A 26,571-nucleotide genomic window follows, 5' to 3' on the forward strand; every position below is an offset into this window, starting at 1 on the left:
CTGTCTAAACTAAAACCTTCTGCACTTCCGGGGCCTGTATCCCTCTATTCCCATCCTATTAATGTATTTGTCAAGATGCCTCTTAAACATTGCTATTGTACCTGCTTCCACCACCTCCCCCCGGAAGCAAGTTCCAGGCACTCACCACTCTCTGTGTAAAGAACTTGCCTCGCACATCCCCTCTAAACTTTGCCCCTCTTACCTTAAACCTATGTCCCCGAGTAACTGACTCTTCCACCCTGGGAAAAAGCTTCTGACTATCCACTCTGTCCATGCCCCTCATAACTTTGTAAACCTCTATCATGTCCCCCCTCCACCTCCATCGATCCAGTGAAAGCAATCCGAGTTTATCCAACCTCTCCTCATAGCTAATGCCCTCCAGACCAGGCAACATCCTGGTAAACCTCTTCTGTACCTTCTCCAAAGCCTCCACGTCCTTCTGGTAGTGTGGCGACCAGAATTGCATGCAATATTCTAAGTGTGGCCTAACTAAAGTTCTGTACAGCTGCAGCATGACTTGCCATTTTTATACTCTATGCCCCGTCCGATGAAGGCAAGCATGCCGTATGCCTTCTTGACTACCTTATCCACCTGCGTTGCCACTTTCAGTGACCTGTAGACCTGTACGCCCAGATCTCTCTGCCTGTCAATACTCCTAAGGGTTCTGCCATTTACTGTATACTTCCCACCTGCATTAGACCTTCCAAAATGCATTACCTCACATTTGTCCGGATTAAACTCCATCTGCCATTTCTCCGCCCAAGTCTCCAACCGACCTATATCCTGCTGTATCCTCTGACAGTCCTCATCACTGTCCGCACCTCCACCAACCTTTGTGTCATCCGCAAACTTACTAATTAGACCAGCTACATTTTCCTCCATATCATTTATATATACTACAAAGAGCAAAGGTCCCAGCACTGATCCCTGCGGAACACCACTAGTCACAGCCCTCCGTTCAGAAAAGCACCCTTCCACTGCTACCCTCTGTCTTCTGTGACTGAGCCAGTTCTGTATCCATCTTGCCAGCTCCCCTCTGATCCCGTGTGACTTCACCTTTTGTACCAGTCTGCCATGAGGGACCTTGTCAAAGGCTTTACTGAAGTCCATATAGACAACATCCACTGCCCTTCCTTCATCAATCATCTTTGTCACTTCCTCAAAAAACTCAATCAAATTAGTAAGACACGACCTCCCCTTCACAAAACCATGCTGCCTCTCGCTAATAAGTCCGTTTGTTTCCAAATGGGAGTAAATCCTGTCCCGAATAATCCTCTCTAATAATTTCCCTACCACTGACGTACGGCTCATCGGCCTATAATTTCCTGGATTATCCTTGCTACCCTTCTTAAACAAAGGAACAACATTGGCTATTCTCCAGTCCTCTGGGACCTCACCTGCAGCCAATGAGGATGCAAAGATTTCTGTCAAGGCCCCAGCAATTTCTTCCCGGGGGCACAGTCTCAGGACAAGGGTTCGATCATTTAGGACTGAGATGAGAAGAAATTACTTCATCAGTGGGTTGCGAATCTTTGGAATTCTCTACCCCAGAGGGTTGTGGATGCTCCATCATTCAATACATTTAAGGCTGGGATAGACAAGAAGGGGGAGGTGGTAGAGAGAGAGAGAGAGAGAGGGGAGGTGGTAGAGAGAGAGAGGCGGAGAGGTTGAGATTGAAAGAGAGGGAAAGCAGATGTTGAGTTGGAAAGAGAGAGATATGGGAGAGCTTGCTACAGGGGAACAGGAGAGGGCCATTCGGCCCCTCAAATCTGTTCCGCCATTCAATGAGGTCATGGCTAATTTATATCCGACAATGTGGAAAATTGCCCAGGTATGTCCTGTCCACAAAAAAAAACAGAACAAATCCAAACCAGCCAGTTACAGATCATCAGTCTACTCTCAATCATCAGCAAAGTGATTCCACTTACTCAGCAACAACCTGCTCACTGATGTTCAGTGCTGTCAGGGCCACCTGGCTCCAGACCTCGTTACAGCCTTGACCTAAACATGGACAAAGCAGCTGAACTCCAGAGGTGAGGTGAGAGTGACTGCCCTTGACATCAAGGCAGCATTTGACCGAGTATGGCATCGAGGAGCCCGAGCAAAATTGAAATCAATGGGAATCCGGGTGAAACCTCTTCGCTGGTTGGAGTCGTACCGAGCACAAAGGTTGTGGTTATTGGAGGACAATCATCACAGCTCCAGGACACAGCAGGAGTTCCTCAGGGTAGTGTCCTAGGCCCAACCCTATTCATAGAGTCATAGAGTTAGACAGCACAGAAACAGGCCCATTGTGTCTGTGCCGGCCATCAAGCACCTAACTATTCTAATCCCATTTTCCAGCACTTGGCCCGTAGCCTTGTGTACTTTGGCATTGCAAGTGCTCATCTAAATACTTCTTAAATGTTGTGAGGGTTCCTGCCTCTACCACCTCTTCAGCTGCTTCATCAATGACCTTCCCTCCATCATAAGGTCAGAAGTGGGAATGTTCACTGATGATTGCACAGTGTTCAGCACCATTCGCGATTCCTTGGATACTGAAGCAGTTCATGCCTGCATGCAGGAAGACCTGGACAACACTCAGACTTGGGCTGATAAGTGGCAAGCAGAATTTGTGCCAAACAAGTGCCAGGCAATGACCATCTCCCTTCCCTTTGATATTCAACAGCATTACCATCGCTGAATGCCCCAGCATCAACATCCTGGGGGTCACCATTGACCAGAAACTGAACTGGAGTAGCCATATAAATACCGTGGCTACAAGAGCAGGTCAGAGGCTGGGAATCCTGCGGTGAGTAACTCACCTCCTGACTCCCCAAAGCCTGTCCACCATCTACAAGGCACAAGTCAGGAGTGTGATGGAATACTCTCCACTTGCCTGGATGGGTGCAGCTCCAACAACACTCAGGAAGCTCGACACCATCCGGGGCAAAGCAGCCCGCTTGATGGGCACCCCATCTACAAACATTCACTCCCTCCACCACCGACGCACAGTGACAACAGTGTGTACCATCTACAAGATGCACTGCAGCAATGCACCAAGGCTCCTTCGACAGCACCGCCCAAACCCGCGACCTCCACCAACTAGAAGGACAAGGGCAGCAGATGCATGGGAACACCCCCACCTGCAAGTTCCCCTCCAAGCCACACACCATCCTGATTTGGAACTATATCGCCGTTCCTTCACTGTCGCTGGGTCAAAGTCCTGGAACTCCCTTCCTAACCGCACTGTGGGTGTACCTACCCCACATGGACTGCAGCAGTTCAAGAAGGCAGCTCACCACCACCTTCTCAAGGGGCAATGAGGGATGGGCAATAAATGCTGGCCTGGCCAGCGACGCCCACATCCCATGAATGAATAAAAAAAACTCAATTTATCCACTTTTGTTTCTGAACCCTCGATACCCTTACTCAACAAATATCTATCGATCTCAGTCTTTAAAGCTCCAATTTACCCCCAGCATCCACAGTTTTTTGGGGAGGGGGGAGAGTTTCTGATTTCCACTCCCGTTGTGTGAAGATGTGCTCCCTGACATCGCCCCTGAACGGCCTGGCTCGAATTCTCTGGCTCTGCCCCCTTGCCCTGAACTCTTCCCCACCAGAGAAAATAGTTTCTCTCTAGCTACCCTATCAAATCTATTTATCAATACAAGGCCTATTTAACCTGTCCTGATAATTTAACCCTTTTAGCCCTGGTGAATCTGTGCTGCATCCTTTCAAGACCAATACACCTTTCCTGAGCTACAGGGTTCAGAACTGAACACAATTACCCCCAATGGGGTCTAACCAGAGCTTTATATAAACTGTGACCTTCCACCCCTTGTATTTCAACCTCCTGGAAATAAAGGCCAACATCCCATTTGTCATTTTAATCGCTCTATGTACCAGCCTACCAGCTTTTAATGATTTCTGTATTTGAACCCCTAAATCTCTCCACTCTTCCACAGTTCCTTGCTCTTGTCACGTCGATAATACTTTCTGACATTGAACTTCATCTGCCACAGTTTTGCTCACTGACTCAATCTGTCAGAGTCCCTTCGCAACTTGCAGCTCCCTTCTATGCTGTTTACTGTGACACCTAACTTAGTGTAGTCAGCAAACCTGGCTATACAGTTCTTGATCCCCTCATCCAAGTCATTTTTAAATAGATGAAAGGCCAAGGCACCAGTGCAGATCCCAGCGAAGCATCACTTAGGAATCACAGAATAGTTACAGCATAGAAGGAGGTTATTCGGCCCATTGAGCTCATTGCAGCTCTCCACAGGAGCAATTTAGTTAACCCCGTTCCCCTGCCCTTTCCCTACAGTCATACAATTTTTTATTCCTTTCAGGTCCTTATCCAATTCCCTTTTGAAAGCCACAATTGATTCTGCCTCCAGCACCCTTTCAGGCAGCGCATTCCAGACCCTAATCACTCGCTGCGTCAAATAGTTTTTCCTCAAGTCCCCTTGGTTCTTTTGCCAGTCGTTTTAATTCTGTTTCTTCTGGTTCTCGACCCTTCCACCCGTGGGAGCAGTTTCTCTGTACTCCGTCTAGACCCACCCCTCCCCATGATTTTGAACACCTCTATCAAATCTCCACTCAACCTTCTGTAACGAGAATGATCCAAGCTTCTTCAATCTCCATCTACCTGAAGTCCCACATTCCTGGAACCATTCCCAGAAATCTTTGCTGCACCCTCTCTAAAGCCATCACGTCCTTCTTAAAGTGCAGTCTCCAGAATTGGACACAATACCCGAGGCCAAACCAGTGTTTTACACAGGTTCATCATCACTTCCTTCTTAAAGTGCAGTCTCCAGAATTGGACACAATACCCGAGGCCAAGCCAGTGTTTTACACAGGTTCATCATCACTTCCTTGTTTTTGTACTCGATGCCTCTCAAGCTGTGAAACCCGTATGCCTTATTAACCACTTTGTCAACTTGTCACAGCCAGCCAACCAGAGTACGTACCCTTCATCCCTACTGTCTGTCTCTGACCACCCACCGCACGCCCACGACCAATTACTGACCCAAGTCCTCTTGCATGTGTGTTTTAAGCACTCATTTAATATCTGCTATTATCATGTTGTTTCTGAAAGTATTAACTGTGTCTGTCATTTAGGTAATGAGCATTTCTGTGTTGCTATAATTGAATAGTGGTTAAGTACTGTGTGTTGTGGTCACAGCAACCTTGCTATGATTTGGAGAAACAGCAGATTTTGTCCTTTCTGCAACACGTTACTGAAACACAAGACAAAATCAATCATTATGACACAATTAAATATTTTCACTCACGAGAGTGAATCAAAAGGTCTTCTGTTGGCATATTGACAGTTAAAGGGTTGTCAAAGGTAGAGGTGACTAGGGATCAAAATGGGGATCTATAGGCAGCAAAAGGCTTGGCTGAGGTACTAAATGAGTCCTTTGCATCTGTCTTTATTAAAGAAGAAGGCATTGCCAAATTCATAGTGAAAGAGAAGGTAGTTTAGATATTGGATGGGCTAAAAATTGATCAAGAGCAGGAGGTATGAGATAGGCTAGCCTGTACTTAAAATTGATGTCACCAGGATTGGATGGGATGCGTCCGCGAATACTGACGGAAGTAAGGATGGAAATTATGGAATAATCTTCCAATCCTCCTTCGGCACAGGGGTGGTACCAGAGGACTGGAGAATTGCAAATGTTACTCATTTGAGGATAAAGCCAACAACGACAGGCCAGTCGGTGTAACCTCGATGGTGGGAAAACTTTTAGAAACTATGATTCGGGACAAAATTAACAATCACTTGGATAAGTGTGGACTAATAAAAGAGACTAACTGTAAAGGAGAGGGTGAATGAGGACAGTGCAGTTGCTGTTGTATCGATGAACTTTCAAAAGGTGTTTGATTAAGTAAGACAGAGTAGTGTGAGATGATACATTTTGGTAGGAGGAATGAGGAAAGACAATACATGCTAAACCTTACCATTTTGAAGAGGGTTCAAGAACAGAGAAACCTGGGGGTGTTTGTGCACAAATCTTTGAAGGTGGCAGGACAGGTCAATAAAGCGTATGAGATCCTGGGCTTTACAGATAAAGGCATAGACCAGAAAACCCAGGAAATTATGCTAAACCTTTATAAAACACTCGTTCGGCCCCAACTGGAGTATTGTGTTCAATTCTGGGCACCGCACTTTAGGAAGGATGTGAAGGTTTTAGAGAGGGTGCAGAGGAGATTTAATAGAATGGTTCCGGGGATGAGGAACTTCAGTTAATGTGTAGAGTCTGGAGAAGCTGGGATTGTTTTCTTTAGAGCGGAGAAGGCGAAGGGGATATTTAATAGAATGGTTCCGGGGATGAGGAACTTCAGTTAATGTGTAGAGTCTGGAGAAGCTGGGATTGTTCTCTTTAGAGCGGAGAAGGTTAAGGGGAGATTTAATAAAGGTGTTCAAAATCAGGAAGGGGTTTCGATGGAGTAAATAAGGAGGAAACTGTTTCCAGTGGTGGGAGGGTCAGTAACCAGAGGGTCACAGATTTAAGCAAAAGGTAAAAGAACCAGAGGTGACAGGAAGATTTTTTTACACAATGAGTGGTTTGGATTGGGAATGCCTGACAGGGTAGAGGATAAGGATTCAAGAGTAGCCTTGCAAAGGGAATTGGATAAATATTTGAAACAGAAAAAACATTGCAGGGATATAGGGAAAGAGCTGGATTAACTGGATTGAACTTTGAAAGAGCTGGCACAGACCTCATGGGCTGAATGACCTCCTCCTGTACTGTACACTAATATGATTTCCCTTAGACACTCTCTTACTCTTTAATATAATAAAAACCTGTACTATTTAAAGAAAAGTAAGATAGAACATAAGAAAAAACTAGCACAGAATATAAAGACTGATAGCAAAAGTTTCTATAAATATGTAAAACGAAAAAGAGTGGCTAAAGTAAACGTTGGTCCTTTAGAGGATGAGCAGGGGAATTTAGTTATGGGATATGATGAAATGGCCGAGGCATTGAACAGGTATTTTGTATCGGTCTTCACAGTGGAGGACATTAATAACATGCCAGTAATTGACAAAGAGACGAACGTAGGTCAGGACCTGGAAACAATCATTATTACGGAAGAGGTAGTGTTGGGCAAGCTAATGGAGCTAAGGATTGATAAGTCTCCTGGCCCTGATGGAATGCATCCCAGGGTACTAAAAGAGATGGCGGGAGAAATAGCAGGTGCACTGGCGGTAATTTTCCAAAATTCGCTGGACTCTGGGGCAGTCCCAGCAGATTGGAAAACAGCAGATGTGACGCCACTGTTTAAAAAGGGAGGTAGACAAAAGATGGGGAATTATAGACCGGTTAGCTTAACCTCTGTAGTGGGGAAGATGCTTGAGTCTATTATCAAGGAAGAAATAGCAGGGCATCTCGATAGAAATTGTCCCGTTGGGCAGACGCAGCATGGGTTCATGAAGGGCAGGTCATGCTTGACAAATCTTTTGGAATTCTATGAAGACATTACGAGCAAGGTGGACAATGGGGACCAAGTGGATGTGGTGTACCTAGATTTCCAAAAGGCCTTCGACAAGGTGCCGCACAAGAGGCTGCTGCATAAGATAAGGATGCATGGCGTCAGGGGTAAAGTATTAGCATGGATAGAGGATTGGTTGACTAACAGAAAGCAGAGAGTGGGGATAAATGAGTGCTATTCTGGTTGGCAATCAGTCACTAGTGGTGTGCCTCAGGGATCGGTGTTGGGACCGCAATTATTTACAATTTATATAGATGATTTGGAGTTGGGGACCACGTGTAGGGTGTCAAAGTTTGCAGATGACACTAAGATGAGTGGAAGAGCAAAGTGTGCAGATGACTGTGAAACTTTGCAGAGGAACATAGATACATTGAGTGAGTGGGCAAAGGTCTGGCAGATGGAATACAATGTTAATAAATGTGAAGTCATTCATTTCGGTAGGAGTAACAGTAAAAAAGGATTATTACTTGAATGGTAAAAAATTGCAGCATGCTGCTATGCAGAGGGACCTGGGTGTCCTTGTGCATGAATCGCAGAAGGTTGGTCTGCAGGTACAGCAAGTAATTTGGAAGGCAAATGGAATTTTGTCCTCCATTGCTAAAGGGATTGAGTTTAAAAGCAGAGAGGTTATGTTGCAGCTGTATAAGGTACTGGTGAGGCCGCACCTGGAGTACTGTGTGCAGTTTTGGTCTCCTTACTTGAGAAAGGATGTACTGGCACTGGAGAGGGTGCAGAGGAGGTTCACTAGGTTGATTCCGGAGTTGAGGGGGTTGGCTTATGAGGAGAGACTGAGTAGATTGGGATTATATTCATTGGAGTTCAGAAGAATGAGGGGAGATCTTATAGAAACATATAAAATTATGAAGGGAATAGATAAGATACAAGTAGAGAGGATGTTTCCACTGGCAGGTGAAGCTAGGACAAGAGGGCATAGCCTCAAGATTAGAGGGAGTAGATTTAGGACTGAATTAAGAAGGAACTTCTTCACCCAGAGGGTTGTTAATCTATGGAATTCCTTGCCTAGTGAAGTAGTTGACGCTTCTTCAGTAAACGTTTTTAAAGCTAAGGTAGATATCTTTTTGAACAATAATTAAGGGATACGGTGGGAGAGCGGGTAAGTGGATCTGAGTCCACGAAAAGATCAGCCATGATCTTATTGAATGGCGGATCAGGCTCGAGGGGCCGGACGGCCTACTCCTGCTCCTAGTTCTTATGATCTTATGATCTATTTGTCTTTATATTACCTCCCCTTTTTCTGATATTTCCTGTTTGCAGCTCTTATTATTTTCTTTGTGTCCCCCTGTTTTCTATATTTTGCCAGTTCGCTGGATTATCATTGAATGTTTTACTGTGGGTTTACCTGTTAACAGCTCAGCCCAGTCATTTCTCATACCTTCCACTTCGACCTCACTTCAGTTTCAGACCTGGCTTTTCTATGAAAACTTTCTCCCGCTCGATCTTAATGTCAAACCCTCATATTATGGTGAAATAAAAGTAAAATACTGCAGATGCTGGAAATCTGAAATAAAAACAAAAAGTGCTGGAAATATTCAGGTCTGGCAGCGTCTGTAGAGAGAGAAGCAGAGTTAACGTTTCAGGTCAGTGACCTTTCATCAGAACTGGCACAGGTTAGAAATGTAATAGGTTTTAAGCAAATAAAATGAGGATGGGGCAAAAGATGACACAAGGGGAAGGTGTTGATAGGACAGAGGGTCACAGAGAATAACTGACAAGGAGGTCACAGGTCACAGACACTCTTTGAACAAAGAGGGCGGCACAGTGGCGCAGTGGTTAGCACACGCAGCCTCACAGCTCCAGCGACCCAGGTTCAATTCTGGGTACTGCCTAACCCATGTTTCCTCTGTCTTCCAGACTCATCCATTAGTTTTCCGCCTTCCATTTTCATTTCTGATTTTGTCCCAGCTGAGTCTACCCTCAGGTCCCCATCCCCCCTGCCAAACTAGTTTAAACCCTCCCAACAGCACTAGCGTTGTGGCGCAGTGGTTAGCACCGCAGCCTCACAGCTCCAGCGACCCGGGTTCAATTCTGGGGACTGCCTGTGTGGAGTTTGCAAGTTCTCCCTGTGTCTGCGTAGGTTTCCTCCGGGTGCTCTGGTTTCCTCCCACATGCCAAAGACTTGCAGGTTGATAGGTAAATTGGCCATTATAAATTGCCCCTAGTATAGGTAGGTGGTAGGGAAATATAGGAACAGGTGGGGATGTGGTAGGAATATGGGATTAGTGTAGGATTAGTATAAATGGGTGGTTGATGGTCGGCACAGACTCAGTGGGCCGAAGGGCCTGTTTCAGTGCTGTATCTCTAAACTAAACTAAACTAAACTGAGTGTCTTGCTGGGCCATTTCAGAGGGAGATTAAGAGTTAACCACATTGCTGTGGGTCTGGAGTCACATGTAGGCCAGACCGGGTAAGCCTGGCAGATTTCCCTCTCTAAAGGACATTCATGAGCAAGATAGGTTTTTATTGTAGTTTTCACGGTCATCAATACTGATTTTAGCTTTTTATTCCTGATTTATTCAACTGAATTTGAAGTGGTGAGATTTGAACTCATGTCTCTGTATCACTAGTCCAGGCCTTTAGATTACAAGTCAAGTCACAGGACCATTTTACCAATGTTCCTGTTAATTCTACCCACTGCCAGTTCCCCTTATTGATATCCTTCCCTTCATCAGTTGCAATATTGTCCTTTAGCAATATTACTACACTTTCTCCTGATGATGCCATCATCTTATAGCTTGGGGAAGCGGTGGTGGGGTGGTAATGTCACTGGGCTAGTAATCCAGAGCCCAGGCTAATGCTCTGGGGACATGAGTTCGAATCCCACTGTGGCAGATGGTGAACTTTGAATTCAATTAATAAATCTTGAATTTAAAAAATCCATTGTCAATTGTTTAAAAACCCATCTAGTTCACTAATGTCCTTTAGGGAAGGAAATCTGCTGTCCTTACCTGGTCTGGCCTACATGTGACTCCAGACCCACAGCAATGTGGTTGACTCTTAAATGCCCTCTGATATGGCCTCGCAAGCCACTCAGTTCAAGGACAATCAGGGATGGGCAACAAAAGCTGGCCTAGCCAGTGACGCTCCACAAACCACAAACAAATAAAATAACATGAAGCTCCCATTCATGCCCAGTTTGTAGTCGTACCTTTTGGGCAGAATCTATGCTTCTGATTCACTTATAATATTGCATATGTGTAGATAATTCTGGTTTGATTAATAGTCCCCCCAGGAGAGAAAGAGGTGGGAGAGGTTGGGATGAAGAGAGAGAGAGGGGATGGTGGGATAGAGAGGAGAGTAGATGTTGGGATGGAGAGAGCAGGGGAGAGGAGAGGTTGGTATAGATAGAAGAGGTTGGGATGGAGAGAGAGAGGAAGAGGTTGGGATGGAGAGAAAGAGGAAGAGGTTGGGATGGAGAGAGAGAGGAAGAGGTTGGGATGGAGAGAGAGAGGAAGAGGTTGGGATGGAGAGAGAGAGGAAGAGGTTGGGATGGAGAGAGAGAGGAAGAGGTTTGGATGGAGAGTGAGGAGAGGTTGGGATAGAGAGGAGTCAACATCTGTCTTAGGGAATATGTTGGAAGCTAATATTAAAGATGTTATAGCAGGGCATTTAGAAAAATCCAAGGTAATCAGGCAGAGTCCACATGGTTCTGTGGACGGGAAATCATGTTTAACCCATTTATTGGAGTTCTTTGAAGAAATAACATGTGGATAAAGGGGAACTGGTGGATGTACTGTACTTAGATTTCCAGAAGGCATTTTATAAGGTGCCACATCAAAGGTTATTGCAGAAAATAAAAGCTCATGGTGTAGGGAGTAACATATTGGCATGGATAGAAGATTGGTTAGCTAACAGGAAATGGACAGTAGGCATAAATGGGTCGTTTTCTAGTTGGCAAGATGTAATGAGTGGTGTTCCACAGGGATCAGTGCTGGGGCCTCAACTTTTTACAATTTATATAAATGACTTAGATGAAGGGACCAAAGGTATGGTTGCTAAATTTGCTGATGACACAAAGATAGGTCGGAAAGTAAGTTGTGAAGAGGACATAAGGAGGCTACAAAGGGATATAGATGGGTTAAGTGAGTGGGCAAAGATCTGGCAAATGGAGTATTAAGTGGGAAAATGTGAAATTGTCCACTTTGGTAGGAAGAATAAAAAGAAGCATATTATCTAAATGGTGAGAGATTGCAGAGCTCTGAGATGCAGAGAATCACAAAAGGTTAGTATGCAGGTACAGCATGTAATTAGGAAAACTAATAGAATATTATTGTTTATTGCAAGAAGAATTGAATACAAAAGTAGGGAGGTTGTGCTTCAACTATACAGGGCATTGGTGAGACCACATCTAGAGTACTGTGTACAGTACTGGTCTCCTTATTTAAGGAAGGATGTAAAGAGAAGGTTTACTAGACTAATACCTGGAATGGGTGGGTTGTCTTATGAGGAAAGGTTGGACAGGCTGGACTTGTAGCCACTGGAGTTTAGAAGAGTAAGAGGCAATTTGATTGAAACATATAAGATCCTGAGGGGTCTTGACAGGGTGGATGTGGAAAGGATGTTTCCCCTTGTGGGAGAATCTAGAACTAGGGGTCACTGTTTAAAAATAAGGGGACACCCATTTAAGAGAGAGATGAGGAGAATTTCTTTCTTTCAGAGGGTCGTGAGTCTTTGGAATTCTCTTCCTCTAAAGGTGGTGGAAGCAGAGTCTTTGAATATTTTTAAGGCAGAGGTAGCTAGATTCTCGATAAGCAAGGGGGTGAAAGGTTATCGGGGGTAGGCGGGAATGTGGAGTTGAGGTTACAATCAGATAAGCCATGATCATATTGAATGGTGGAACTCCTGCTCCTAGTTCATATGTTCATACGAGAGAGTGGGAAATGGGAAGGGATCAGATGGAGGGGGAGATGGGAAAGCTTGGGATAGGGAAAGAGAGTGAGATGGGAGAGGTTGGGATGGAGAGACCAAGGAGAGTTTGGGATAGAGAGAGAAAGAAGTTGGGATGAAGAGAGGAGATGTTATGATGGAGAGAGAGGGCGAGATGGGAGAGATTGGGATGGAGAGAGAGGGAAGAGAGGTTAGGATGGAGAGAAAGTAGGAGAGATGGGAGATGTTGGGAAAACAGAGAGGGAGGTGGGAGAGGTTGCAAAGGTGACTGTTACACACAAACATCCAGACAGACAGACAGACACACAGACAAACACCCAGACAGACACCCAGACAGACACACAGACAGACACACAGAAAAACACCCAGACAGACACACAGACAGACACACAGACAGACACACAGAAAAACCCCCAGACAGACACACAGACAGACACACAGAAAAACACCCAGACAGACACACAGAAAAACACCCAGACAGACACACAGACAGACACACAGAAAAACACCCAGACAGACACACAGACAGACACACAGACAGACACACAGAAAAACACCCAGACAGACACACAGACACACACACAGACAGACACCCAGACAGACACACAGAAAAACACCCAGACAGACACACAGACACACACACAGACAGACACCCAGACAGACACACAGAAAAACACCCAGACAGACACACAGACAGACACACAGACAGACACACAGAAAAACACCCAGACAGACACACAGACAGACACACAGAAAAACACCCAGACAGACACACAGACACACACACAGAAAAACACCCAGACAGACACACAGAAAAACACCCAGACAGACACACAGACAGACACACAGAAAAACACCCAGACAGACACACAGACAGACACACAGAAAAACACCCAGACAGACACACAGACAGACACACAGACAGACACACAGACACACACACAGACAGCAACTCTTGTAGATGTGACAAGACCGGTCAGTTCTGCATCGATCCCAAAACCCCTTTTCCTCCCTTTCAGTTAATCCCAAATCTTCAGGCAAATTTTAGTCTTGACTCCCAGTGAATTACAGGAAATATGAACAGGAGGAGGCCCATTCAGCCCCTCTTCGAGCCTGTTACACAGGAACAGGAGGAGGCCATTCAGCCCCTCGAGCCTGTTCCTCCATTCCACGAGCTTGTGACTGATCTGTGACCCTAACTCCACATCCTTGCCTTTGCCCCCCATGTCCCTTAATACCCCAGGGTGACAAAAATCTATCAATCTCAGGTTTAACATGAACAAGCGATCGAGCATCGATTGCTGTTTGCGGGAGAGAATTTCAAACTTCTCCCACTCTTTGAGTGTGGAAGTGTTTCCGAATTTCACTCCTGAACGCCTGGGCTCTCATTTTCAGTCTCTGACCGCCCCCCTCGTCCGAGACTCCCCAACCAGTGCAAATAGTTTCTCTCTCTGTCTCTACCCTGATCCCTTCATTCCCCCTTCATATCCCGAAAACTTTGATCAAATCACCCCTGAACCTTCTAAATTCTGGGGAATACCGCCCCTAGTTTGTGTAATCTCTCACATTATGATAGAATTTTACCTTAAGTCCGAAAGAGATATAGTTCATTCTGAAACTAGGGTCTTAAATATGAACAAAGGAAACTATGAAGTTATGAGGGGCAAATTGGCTATGGTGGATTGGGAAAATACATTGGAGGATTTGACGGTATACAGGCAGTGGCTAGTATTTAACGAAATGTTAAACGGTTTACAATAAACATACATTCCTCTAAGACACAAAAAAACCAAACTGTGGCTAACAAAAGAAGTTAAAGATTGCATTAGGTCAAAGGAAGTGGCTTACAAGGTTGCCAGAAAAAGTGGTAAGTCTGAAGATTGGGAGCAAAGCTAGAAACATAAAGGCAGACTCTAAAAGCTTCTTTAGGTATGTGAAAGGGAAATGATTAGCGAGGATGAATGTGGGTCCATTGCAGATGGCGCCAGGAGAGTTTGTGGTGGAAAATGAGGAAATGGAGAAACTGAACAATGACTTTGTATCTGTTTTCACAGAGAAAGGCACAGAAAATCTCCCAGAAATGGTAGGGAAGCAACAGACTTGTAAAAATGAGGAACTGAAAGTAATTAGTTTCAATAACTCTAAAAGTTAATTGGTTTGAAATTTGATAAATCCCTTAGACCAGATGAGCTACATCCCAGAGTGTTGAAGGAGATGGCGATAGAGATAACGGACGCATTGGTGGTCATCTTTCAAAATTCTATAAATTCTGGAAGGGTTCCTGCAGACAGGAAAGTAGCAAATGTAACCCCACTATTTAAGAAGGGGGTGAGAGAGAAAACGGTGAACTGCAGACCTGTTAGTTTGACGCAGTAATAGGAAAAATGTTAGAATCGATTCTAAAGAATGAGATAACTGGACACTTGGAAAATAATGATATGTTTGGGCAGAGTCAACATGGATTTGTGAAAGGAAAATAATGTTTGACAAACCTGTTGGAGTTTTTTGAGGATGTTAATTGTAGCATAGATAAAGGAGAACCAGTGGATGTGGATTTTCAGAAGGCTTTTGATAAGGTTGCATACAGGAGGTTAATAAACAAAGAACAGTACAGCACAGGAACGGGCCATTCGGCCCTCCAAGCCTGCGCCGATCTTGATGCCTGCCTAAACTAAAATCTTCTGCACTTCCGGGGTCCGTATCCCTCTATTCCCATCCTATTCATGTATTTGTCAAGATGCCTCTTAAACATCGCTATCGTACCTGCTTCCACCACCTCCCCCGGCAACAAGTTCCAGGCACTCACCACCCTCTGTGTAAAGAACTTGCCTCGCTCATCCCCTCTAAACTTTGCCCCTCTCACCTTAAACCTATGTCCCCGAGTAACTGACTCTTCCACCCTGGAAAAAAGCTTCTGACTATCCACTCTGTCCATGCCGCTCATAACTTTGTAACCTCTATCATGTCGCCCCTCCACCTCCGTCGTTCCAGTGAAAACAATCCGAGTTTATCCAACCTCTCCTCATAGCCAATGCCCTCCAGACCAGGCAACATCCTGGTAAACCTCTTCTGTACCCTCTCCAAAGCCTCCACGTCCTTCTGGTAGTGTGGCGACCAGAATTGCACGCAATATTCTAAGTGTGGCCTAACTAAAGTTCTGTACAGCTGCAGCATGACTTGCCAATTTTTATACTCTGTGCCCCGACCGATGAAGGCAAGCATGCCGTATGCCTTCTTGACTACCTTATCCACCTGCATTGCCACTTTCAGTGACCTGTGGACCTGTAGAAGTAGAATTAGAACATTACAGCGCAGTACAGGCCCTTCGGCCCTCGATGTTGCGCCAATCATCTGACCTACACTATTCCATTTTCATCCATATGTCTATCCAATGACCACTTCAATGCCCTTAAAGTTGGCGAGTCTACTACTGTTGCAGGCAGGGCGTTCCACGCCCCTACTACTCTCTGAGTAAAGAAACTACCTCTAACATCTGTCCTATATCTATCACCCCTCAACTTAAAGCTATGTCCCCTCGTGTTTGCCATCACCATCCGAGGAAAAAGACTCTCACTATCCACCCTGTCTAACCCTCTGATTATCTTATATGTCTCTATTAAGTCACCACTCCTCCTCCTTCTCTCCAACGAAAACAACCTCAAGTCCCTCAGCCTTTCCTCGTAAGACCTTCCTTCCATACCAGGCAACATCCTAGTTAATCTCCTCTGCACCCTTTCCAAAGCTTCCACATCCTTCCTATAATGCGGTGACCAGAACTGCACGCAATACTCCAGGTGCGGCCTCACCAGAGTTTTGTACAGCTGCAGCATGACCTCGTGGCTCCGAAACTCGATCCCCCTACTAATAAAAGCTAACACACCATATGCCTTCTTAACAGCCCTATTAACCTGGGTAGCAACTTTCAGGGATTTATGTGCCTGGACACTAAGTTCTCTCTGTTCATCTACACTACCAAGAATCTTCCCATTAGCCCACAACTCTGCATTCCTGTTACTCCTTCCAAAGTGAATCACCTCACACTTTTCCGCATTAAACTCCATTTGCCATCTCTCAGCCCAGCTCTGCAGCCTATCTATGTCCCTCTGTACCCTACAACATCCTTCGGCACTATCCACAACTCCACTGACCTTCGTGTCATCCGCAAATTTACTAACCCACCCTTCTACACCCTCTTCCAGGTCATTTATAAAAATGACAAACAGCAGTGGCCCCAAAGCAGATCCTTGCAGTACACCACTAGAAACTATACTCCAGGATGAACATTTACCATCAACCACCACCCTCTGTCTTCTTTCAGCTAGCCAATTTCTGATCCAAAGCTCTAAATCACCTTCAACCCCATACTTCCGTATTTTCTGCAATAGCCTACCGTGGGGAACCTTATCAAACGCCTTACTGAAATCCATATAGACCACATCCACGGCTTTACCCTCATCCACCTGTTTGGTCACCTTCTCGAAAAACTCAATAAGGTTTGTGAGGCACGACCTACCCTTCACAAAACCGTGCTGACTATCGCTAATGAACTTATTCTTTTCAAGATGATTATAAATCCTGTCTCTTATAACCTTTTCCAACATTTTACCCACAACCGAAGTAAGGCTCACAGGTCTATAATTACCAGGGCTGTCTCTACTCCCCTTCCTGAACAAGGGGACAACATTTGCTATCCTCCAGTCTTCCGGCACTATTCCTGTCGACAATGACGACATAAAGATCAAGGACAAAGGCTCTGCAATCTCCTCCCTGGCTTCCCAGAGAATCCTAGGATAAATCCCATCTGGCCCAGGGGACTTATCTATTTTCACACTTTCCAAAATTGCTAACACCTCCTCCTTGTGAACCTCAATCCCATGTAGCCTAGTAGTCTGTATCTCAGTATTCTCCTCGACAACATTTTCTTTCTCTATTGTAAATACTGACAAAAAATATTCATTTAACGCTTCCCCTATCTCCTCTGATTCCACACACAACTTCCCACTACTATCCTTGATTGGCCCTAATCTAACTCTAGTCATTCTTTTATTCCTGATATACCTATAGAAAGCCTTAGGGTTTTCCTTGATCCTATCCGCCAATGACTTCTCGTGTCCTCTCCTTGCTCTTCTTAGCTCTCCCTTTAGATCCTTCCTGGCTAGCTTGTAACTCTCAAGCGCCCTAACTGAGCCTTCACGTCTCATCCTAACATAAGCCTTCTTCTTCCTCTTGACAAGCGCTTCAACTTCTTTAGTAAACCACGGCTCCCTCGCTCGACAACTTCCTCCCTGCCTGACAGGTACATACTTATCAAGGACACGCAGTAGCTGCTCCTTGAATAAGCTCCACATTTCGATTCTGCCCATCCCCTGCAGTTTCCTTCCCCATCCTACGCATCCTAAATCTTGCCTAATCGCATCATAATTTCCTTTCCCCCAGCTATAATTCTTGCCCTGCGGTATATACCTGTCCCTGCCCATCGCTAAGGTAAACCTAACCGAATTGTGATCACTATCACCAAAGTGCTCACCTACATCTAAATCTAACACCTGGCCGGGTTCATTACCCAGTACCAAATCCAATGTGGCATCGCCCCTGGTTGGCCTGTCCACATACTGTGTCAGAAAACCCTCCTGCACACACTGGACAAAAACTGACCCATCTAAAGTACTCGAACTATAGTATTTCCAGTCAATATTTGGAAAGTTAAAGTCCCCCATAACCACTACCCTGTTACTCTCGCTCCTGTCGAGAATCATCTTCGCTATCCTTTCCTCTACGTCTCTGGAACTATCCGGAGGTCTATAGAAGACTCCCAACAGCGTGACCTCTCCTCTCCTGTTTCTAACCTCGGCCCATACTACCTCAGTCGACGAGTCCTCAAACATCCTTTCTGCCGCTGTAATACTCTCCTTGATTGACAATGCCACACCCCCCCCTCTTTTACCATCTTCTCTGTTCTTACTGAAACATCTAAATCCCGGAACCTGCAACATCCATTCCTGCCCCTGCTCTACCCATGTCTCCGAAATGGCCACAACATTGAGATCCCAGGTACCAACCCATGCTGCAAGCTCACCCACCTTATTCCGGATGCTCCTGGCGTTGAAATAGACACACTTTAAACCAAGTTCTTGCTTGCCAGTGCCCTCTTGCGTCCTTGTAACCTTATCCCTGACCTCACTACTCTCAACATCCTGTACACTGGCACTACAATTTAGGTTCCCATTCCCCTGCTGAATTAGTTTAAATCCCCCCGAAGAGCACTCGCAAATCTCCCCCCCAGGATATTGGTACCCCTCTGGTTCAGGTGAAGACCATCCTGTTTGTAGAGGTCCCACCTACCCCAGAAAGAGCCCGAATTATCCAGGAAATCAAAACCCTCCCTCCTACACCATCCCTGCAGCCATGTGTTCAACTCCTCTCTCTCCCTATTTCTCGCTTCGCTATCACGTGGCACGGGCAACAACCCAGAGATAACAACTCTGTTTGTTCTCGCTCTAAGCTTCCACCCTAGCTCCCTGAATTTCTGTCTTAAATCCCCATCTCTCTTCCTACCTATGTCGTTGGTGCCTATGTGGACCACGACTTGGGGCTGCTCCCAAAAACACGATCCGAGACATCACGAACGCTGGCACCTGGGAGGCAACACACCAACCGTGAGTCTCTCTCGTTCCCACAGAACCTCCTATCTGTTCCCCTAACTATGGAGTCCCCAATGACTAATGCTCTGCTCCTCTTCCCCCTTCCCTTCTGAGCAACAGGGACAGACTCTGTGCCAGAGACCTGTACCCCATTGCTTACCCCTGGTAAGTCGTCCCCCGCAACAGTATCCAAAACGGTATACCTGTTGTTGAGGGAAACGGCCACAGGGGATCCCTGCACTGCCTGCTGGTTCCCTCTCCTTCCCCTGACGGTAACCCATCTACCTACTTCTTTTACCTGAGGTGTGACTCCCTCCCCATAACTCCTCTCAATAACCTCCTCCGCCTCCCGAATGATCCGAAGTTCATCCAGCTCCAGCTCCAGTTCCCTAATGCGGTTCTCGAGGAGCTGGAGTTGGGTGCACTTCCCGCAGATGCAGTCAGCAGGGACACTCTTGGCGACCCTTACCTCCCACATTCTGCAGGAGGAACATACAACTGCCTTAACCTCCATTCCCACTATTCCAAATTCCCAACAAATCTACTGAAAAACCAAAAAAAAAAGTCAAAACTTGTTAGCTTAGCAATCCGACGGACTGAACTTTTTAAATAAAAAGCTTACCTTATCAACACACCAGAGTCCCTTTTTTTTGTTTAGAGGAGGAGGGTGGGTGGGAGACACTGCACGTGTAGTGTCTCGGGTACAGCCACCGCCCAAATATATAGTTTTTACTTACCCAGCAGTCCCCTGGTCCTCTGAAAACAAAAGGGAATTAACTTTTAACTTACACTGAAACTGACCTCTCAGCTGCAAGTTCGCTCCGTACCTCCGTTTCTGTCAAAGCTGCTGCAACCAAAACTAAAAGAAAGTGATTTTAAACCGCCCAGATCTCTCTGCCTGTCAATACTCCTAAGGATTCTGCCATTTACAGTATACTTCCCACCTGCATTAGACCTTCCAAAATGTATTACCTCACATTTGTCCAGATTAAACTCCATCTGCCATTTCTCCACCCAAGTCTCCAACCGATCTATATCCTGCTGTATCCTCTGACAATCCTCATCACTATCCGCAACTCCACCAACCTTTGTGTCGTCCGCAAACTTACTAATCAGACCAGCTACATTTTCCTCCAAATCATTTATATATACAACAAACAGCAAAGGTTCCAGCACTGATCCCTGTGGAACACCACTAGTCACATCCCTCCATTCAGAAAAACACCCATCCACTGCTACCCTCTGTCTTCTGTGACCGAGCCAGTTCTGTATCCATCTTGCCAGCTCACCTCTGATCCCGTGTGACTTCACCTTTTGTACCAGTCTGCCATGAGGGACCTTGTCAAAGGCTTTACTGAAGTCCATATAGACAACATCCACTGCCCTTCCTTCATCAATCATCTTCGTCACTTCCTCAAAAAGCTCAATCACATTAGTAAGACACGACCTCCCCTTCACAAAACCATGCTGCCTCTCGCTAATAAGTTCGTTTGTTTCCAAATGGGAGTAAATCCTGTCCCGAAGAATCCTCTCTAATAATTTCCCTACCACAGATGTAAGGCTCACCGGCCTATAATTTCCTGGATTATCCTTGCTACCCTTCTTAAACAAAGGAACAACATTGGCTATTCTCCAGTCCTCTGGGACCTCACCTGTAGCCAATGAGGATGCAAAGATTTCTGTCAAGGCCCCAGCAATTTCTTCCCTTGCCTTCCTCAGTATTCTGGGGTAGATCCCATCAGGCCCTGGGGAATTATCTACCTTAATGCTTTGCAAGACACCCAACACCTCCTCCTTTTTGATAATGAGATGACTGAGACTATCTACACTCCCTTCCCTAGACTCATCATCCACCAAGTCCTTCTCTTTGGTGAATACTGATGCAAAGTACTCATTTAGTACCTCGCCCATTTCCTCTGGCTCCACACATAGATTCCCTTCTCTGTCCTTGAGTGGGCCAACCCTTTCCCTGGTTACCCTCTTGCTCTTTATATATGTATAAAAAGCCTTGGGATTCTCCTTAATCCTGTTTGCCAATGACTTTTCATGACCCCTTTTATCCCTCCCGACTCCTTGCTTAAGTTCCTTCCTACTGTCTTTATATTCCTCAAGGGATTTGTCTGTTCCAGCCCTTACGAATGCTTCCTTTTTCTTTTTGACTAGGCTCACAATATCCCGTGTTATCCAAGGTTCCCGAAACTTGCCAGACTTCTTCCTCACAGGAACATGCTGGTCCTGGATTCTAATCAACTGACGTTTGAAAGACTCCCACATGTCAGATGTTGATTTACCCTCAAACAGCTGCCCCCAATCTAAATTCTTCAGTTCCTGCCTAATATTGTTATAATTTGCCTTCCCCCAATTTAGCACCTTCACCCGAGGACTACTCTTATCCTTATCCACAAGTACCTTAAAACTTACGGAATTATGGTCACTGTTACCAAAATGCTCCCCTACTGAAACTTCGACTACCTGGCCGGGCTCATTCCCCAATACCAGGTCCAGTACAGCCCCATCCCTAGTTGGACTATCTACATATTGTTTCAAGAAGCCCTCCTGGATGCTCCTTACAAATTCTGCCCCATCCAAGCCCCTAGCACTAAGTGAGTCCCAGTCAATATAGGGGAAGTTAAAATCACCCACCACTACAACCCTGTTACCTTTACATCTTTCCAAAATCTGTCTACATATCTGCTCCTCTACCTCCCACTGGCTGTTGGGAGGCCTGTAGAAAACCCCCAACATCGTGACTGCACCCTTCCTATTCCTGAGCTCCACCCATATTGCCTCGCTGCATGACCCCTCCGAGGTGTCCTCCCGCAGTACAGCTGTGATATTCTCCTTAACCAGTAATGCAACTCCCCCACCCCTTTTACATCCCCCTCTATCCCGCCTGAAGCTTCTAAATCCTGGAACATTTAGCTGCCAATCCTGTCCTTCCCTCAACCAAATTAGAGCACATGAGATAGGGGGTAATATACTGGCATGGATTAAGAATTAGTGAACAGCCAGAAAACAGAGTAGGAATAAATGAGTCATTCTCAGGTTGGCAGGCTGTTACTAGTGTGCTACCACAAGGATAAAGGCGGGGCTAAAGAGAGGCGACTTGAAGAGACTTAGCAGTTGACAGGAAAAGAGACAGAAGTGTAAGGAGAGAGCCAACCGTGTAACAGCCCTGACAACCAATTTTATCTGCAGCGCCTGTGGAAGAGTCTGTCACTCTAGAATTGGCCTGCTCCACAAACCACTGACCACCTCTCGGCACTTACCCATTGTCTCTCGAGACAAGGAAGCCAAAGAACCGCAAGGATCAGTGCGTCGGCCCCAGTTGTTCACAGTCTATATAAATAATTTGGATGTGTGGACCAAATGGAATATTTCCAAATTTGCTGATCACACAAAACTCGGTGGGAATGTAAGTTGTGAGGAGGATGCAAAGAGACTTCAAGGGGATTTAGACAGGCTCAGTGAGTAGGCAAGAACATGGCAGATGGAATATAACGTGGAAAAATGTGAGGTTATCCACTTTGGTTAAAAAAAAACACCAGAAAGGCAGAGTATTTCTTAAATGGTGAGAGGTCGGGAAGTGTTGATGTCCAAAGAGACCTGGGTGTCCTTTTTCATGAGTCACTAAAGCGGGTATGCAGGTACAGCAAGCAATTAGGAAGGCAAATGGTATGTTGCCCTTCATTGCAAGGGGATTTGAGTACAAGAGTAAAGTTGTCTTGCTGCAATTGTATTAAGCCTTGGTGAGACCGCATCTGGTATATTGTTTTGGTCTTCCTATCTAAGGAAGGATATACTTGCCATATGGAGATTTAGCAGACTAATCCCTGGGATGGTGGAATTGTCTTATGGAGAGAGATTGAGGAAACTGGGCCTGTATTCTCTTGAGTTTCGAGGAATGAGAGGTGATCGAGTTTCGAGGAATGAGAGGTGATCTCATTGAAACGTACAAAATTCTTACAGGGCGTGACAGGGTAGATGTGGACAGGATGTTTCCTCTGGCTGGTGAGTCTAGAAACAAGGGACATCGTCTCAGAATAAGGGACAGGCCATTTAAGACTGGGATGAGGAAGAATTTCTTCACTCAGTGGGTGGTGAATCTGGAATTCCCTAGGGCTGTGGAAGCTCAGTCATTCAGCATGTTCAAAGTAGGAATCGATAGATATCTGGATACTAATGACATCCAGGGATATGGGGATAGTGGGGAAAATGACATCGAAATGGATGATCAGCCACATCTGGTTTGAATGATGGAGCAGGCTTGAGGGGCTGAATGGCCTCCTCATGTTCCTATTTCCTATGATCTCCTCATAATTTAACGCTTGGCGTCCCAGTATCATTCCGGTAAATCTACACTGCACTCCCTCCAAGGCCAATATCTCCTTCCGAAGGTATGGGGCCCAGAACTCTGGGGTGTGTCTAACCAGGGCTTTGTACAGCTGAAGCAGGACTTCCAACCCGCCCTTGTGTTCTACTCCTCGAGATATAATGGCCAGAGTTCCGTTAGCCCTTTTGATTATTTTCTGTGCCTGTCATTCTTAAGAGATCCAAAGCTAGACAGTCATGCATTGTTTCCCGGTCCGATAGTTTATAAGTAGAGTGGGTGAGAGGGAGACAGAGATTGGGTTTGTAATCAAACAGAGAAAGAGATTGCAAGACTCCGTAGAAAATAGCTGATTTTCTTTGCCTACTCACTCGGTTGTTGAGGGGACTGATGCAGAATTTGCTCTAACCACTGTCAAAGCCACTCGATCACGCAAGACAAGCTTCACACAGCTTCCTGTTCACTGAAAAGCAGAATGCAGAGTGAGCAGAGTCCAGCTTCCCCTCAGCTGTGCGCAGCAACCAGACCCGGTGCCCCTGTACTGTCCTGTGCTAAACATGGCGAACAAAAGATATGGAAATAAATCGCAGAAACAGCAAGGGAAAGACAGTGAAAGAGAGAAAGCAGAAAGCACAAACTCAGATATGCCACCGGGTGTGTCACAGTGAGAGGTGTGGGATATGTCAGTGTGTGACAGTGAGGGGTGTGGGATATATCAAGAGTGTTACAGTGAGGGGTGTGGGATATATCAGCATTACAGTGAGGGTGTGGGATATATCAGTGTTACAGTGAGGTGTGTGGGATATATCAGTGTTACAGTGAGGGGTGTGGGATATATCAGTGTGTTACAGTGAGGGGTGTGGGAAATATCAGAGTGTTACAGTGAGGGGTGTGGGATATATCAGTGTTACAGTGAGGGGTGTGGGATATATCAGAGTGTTACAGTGAGGGGTGTGGGATATATCAGTGTTACAGTGAGGGGTGTGGGATATATCAGTGTGTTACAGTGAGGGGTGTGGGATATATCAGTGTTACAGTGAGGGGTGTGGGATATATCAGTGTGTTACAGTGAGGGGTGTGGGATATATCAGTGTTACAGTGAGGGGTGTGGGATATATCAGTGTTACAGTGAGGGGTGTGGGATATATCAGTGTGTGACAGTGAGGGGTGTGGGAAATATCAGAGTGTTACAGTGAGGGGTGTGGGATATATCAGTGTTACAGTGAGGGGTGTGGGATATATCAGAGTGTTACAGTGAGGGGTGTGGGATATATCAGTGTTACAGTGAGGGGTGTGGGATATATCAGTGTGTTACAGTGAGGGGTGTGGGATATATCAGTGTTACAGTGAGGGGTGTGGGATATATCAGAGTGTTACAGTGAGAGGTGTGGGATACATCAGTGTGTTACAGTGAGAGGTGTGGGATATATCAGTGTTACAGTGAGGGGTGTGGAATATATCAGACTGTTACAGTGAGGGGTGTGGGATATATCAGTGTAACAGTGAGGGGTGTGGGATATATCAGTGTTACAGTGAGGGGTGTGGGATATATCAGAGTGTTACAGTGAGGGGTGTGGGATATATCAGAGTGTTACAGTGAGCGGTGTGGGATATATCAGAGTGTTTCAGTGAGAGGTGTGGGATATATCAGTGTTACAGTGAGGGGTGTGGGATATATCAGTGTGTTACAGTGAGGGGTGTGGGATATATCAGTGTTACAGTGAGGGGTGTGGGATATATCAGAGTGTTACAGTGAGAGGTGTGGGATACATCAGTGTGTTACAGTGAGAGGTGTGGGATATATCAGTGTTACAGTGAGGGGTGTGGAATATATCAGACTGTTACAGTGAGGGGTGTGGGATATATCAGTGTAACAGTGAGGGGTGTGGGATATATCAGTGTTACAGTGAGGGGTGTGGGATATATCAGAGTGTTACAGTGAGGGGTGTGGGATATATCAGAGTGTTACAGTGAGCGGTGTGGGATATATCAGAGTGTTTCAGTGAGAGGTGTGGGATATATCAGTGTTACAGTGAGGGGTGTGGGATATATCAGAGTGTTACAGTGAGGGGTGTGGGATATATCAGTGTTACAGTGAGGGGTGTGGGATATATCAGTATTACAGTGAGGGGTGTGGGATATATCAGTGTGTTACAGTGAGGGGTGTGGGATATATCAGTGTTACAGTGAGGGGTGTGGGATATATCAGTGTGTGACAGTGAGGGGTGTGGGAAATATCAGAGTGTTACAGTGAGGGGTGTGGGATATATCAGTGTTACAGTGAGGGGTGTGGGATATATCAGTGTTACAGTGAGGGGTGTGGGATATATCAGTGTGTGACAGTGAGGGGTGTGGGAAATATCAGAGTGTTACAGTGAGGGGTGTGGGATATATCAGTGTTACAGTGAGGGGTGTGGGATATATCAGAGTGTTACAGTGAGGGGTGTGGGATATATCAGTGTTACAGTGAGGGGTGTGGGATATATCAGTGTGTTACAGTGAGGGGTGTGGGATATATCAGTGTTACAGTGAGGGGTGTGGGATATATCAGAGTGTTACAGTGAGAGGTGTGGGATACATCAGTGTGTTACAGTGAGAGGTGTGGGATATATCAGTGTAACAGTGAGGGGTGTGGGTTATATCAGTGTTACAGTGAGGGGTGTGGGATATATCAGAGTGTTACAGTGAGGGGTGTGGGATATATCAGAGTGTTACAGTGAGCGGTGTGGGATATATCAGAGTGTTTCAGTGAGAGGTGTGGGATATATCAGTGTTACAGTGAGGGGTGTGGGATATATCAGAGTGTTACAGTGAGGGGTGTGGGATATATCAGTGTTACAGTGAGGGGTGTGCGATATATCAGATTTATAGTGAGGGGTGTGGGATATATCAGTGTGTTACAGTGAGGGGTGTGGGATATATCAGTGTTACAGTGAGGGGTGTGGGATATATCAGTGTTACAGTGAGGGGTGTGCGATATATCAGATTTATAGTGAGGGGTGTGGGATATATCAGTGTTACAGTGAGGGGTGTGGGATATATCAGTGTCACAGTGAGAGGTGTGGGATATATCAGAGTGTTACAGTGAGAGGTGTGGGATATATCAGAGTGTTACAGTGAGGGGTGTGGGATATATCAGTGTTACAGTGAGGGGTGTGGGATATATCAGTGTGACAGTGAGGGGTGTGCGATATATCAGATTTATGGTGAGGG

General features: G+C 45.7%; 1 protein-coding gene across 3 annotated transcripts in view; it reads left to right on the forward strand.

The window, feature by feature from the left end:
* Positions 1-26,571, forward strand: part of LOC137361233 (leukosialin-like) — a 67,928-nt gene that overhangs the window by 1,753 nt on the left and 39,604 nt on the right. The window contains exon 2 of one of the 3 annotated variants that reach the window (XM_068026141.1): positions 14,442-14,470. The exons of the other annotated variants lie outside the window; for them this stretch is intronic. The gene's annotated coding sequence lies outside the window, so the exon portion shown is untranslated. The remainder of the gene's footprint in view (positions 1-14,441; positions 14,471-26,571) is intronic. 3 annotated transcript variants of the gene reach the window in all.

Source organism: Heterodontus francisci, unplaced genomic scaffold (assembly GCF_036365525.1).
Source record: "Heterodontus francisci isolate sHetFra1 unplaced genomic scaffold, sHetFra1.hap1 HAP1_SCAFFOLD_903, whole genome shotgun sequence".
In the NCBI taxonomy this organism is placed as follows: Eukaryota; Metazoa; Chordata; class Chondrichthyes; order Heterodontiformes; family Heterodontidae; genus Heterodontus; species Heterodontus francisci.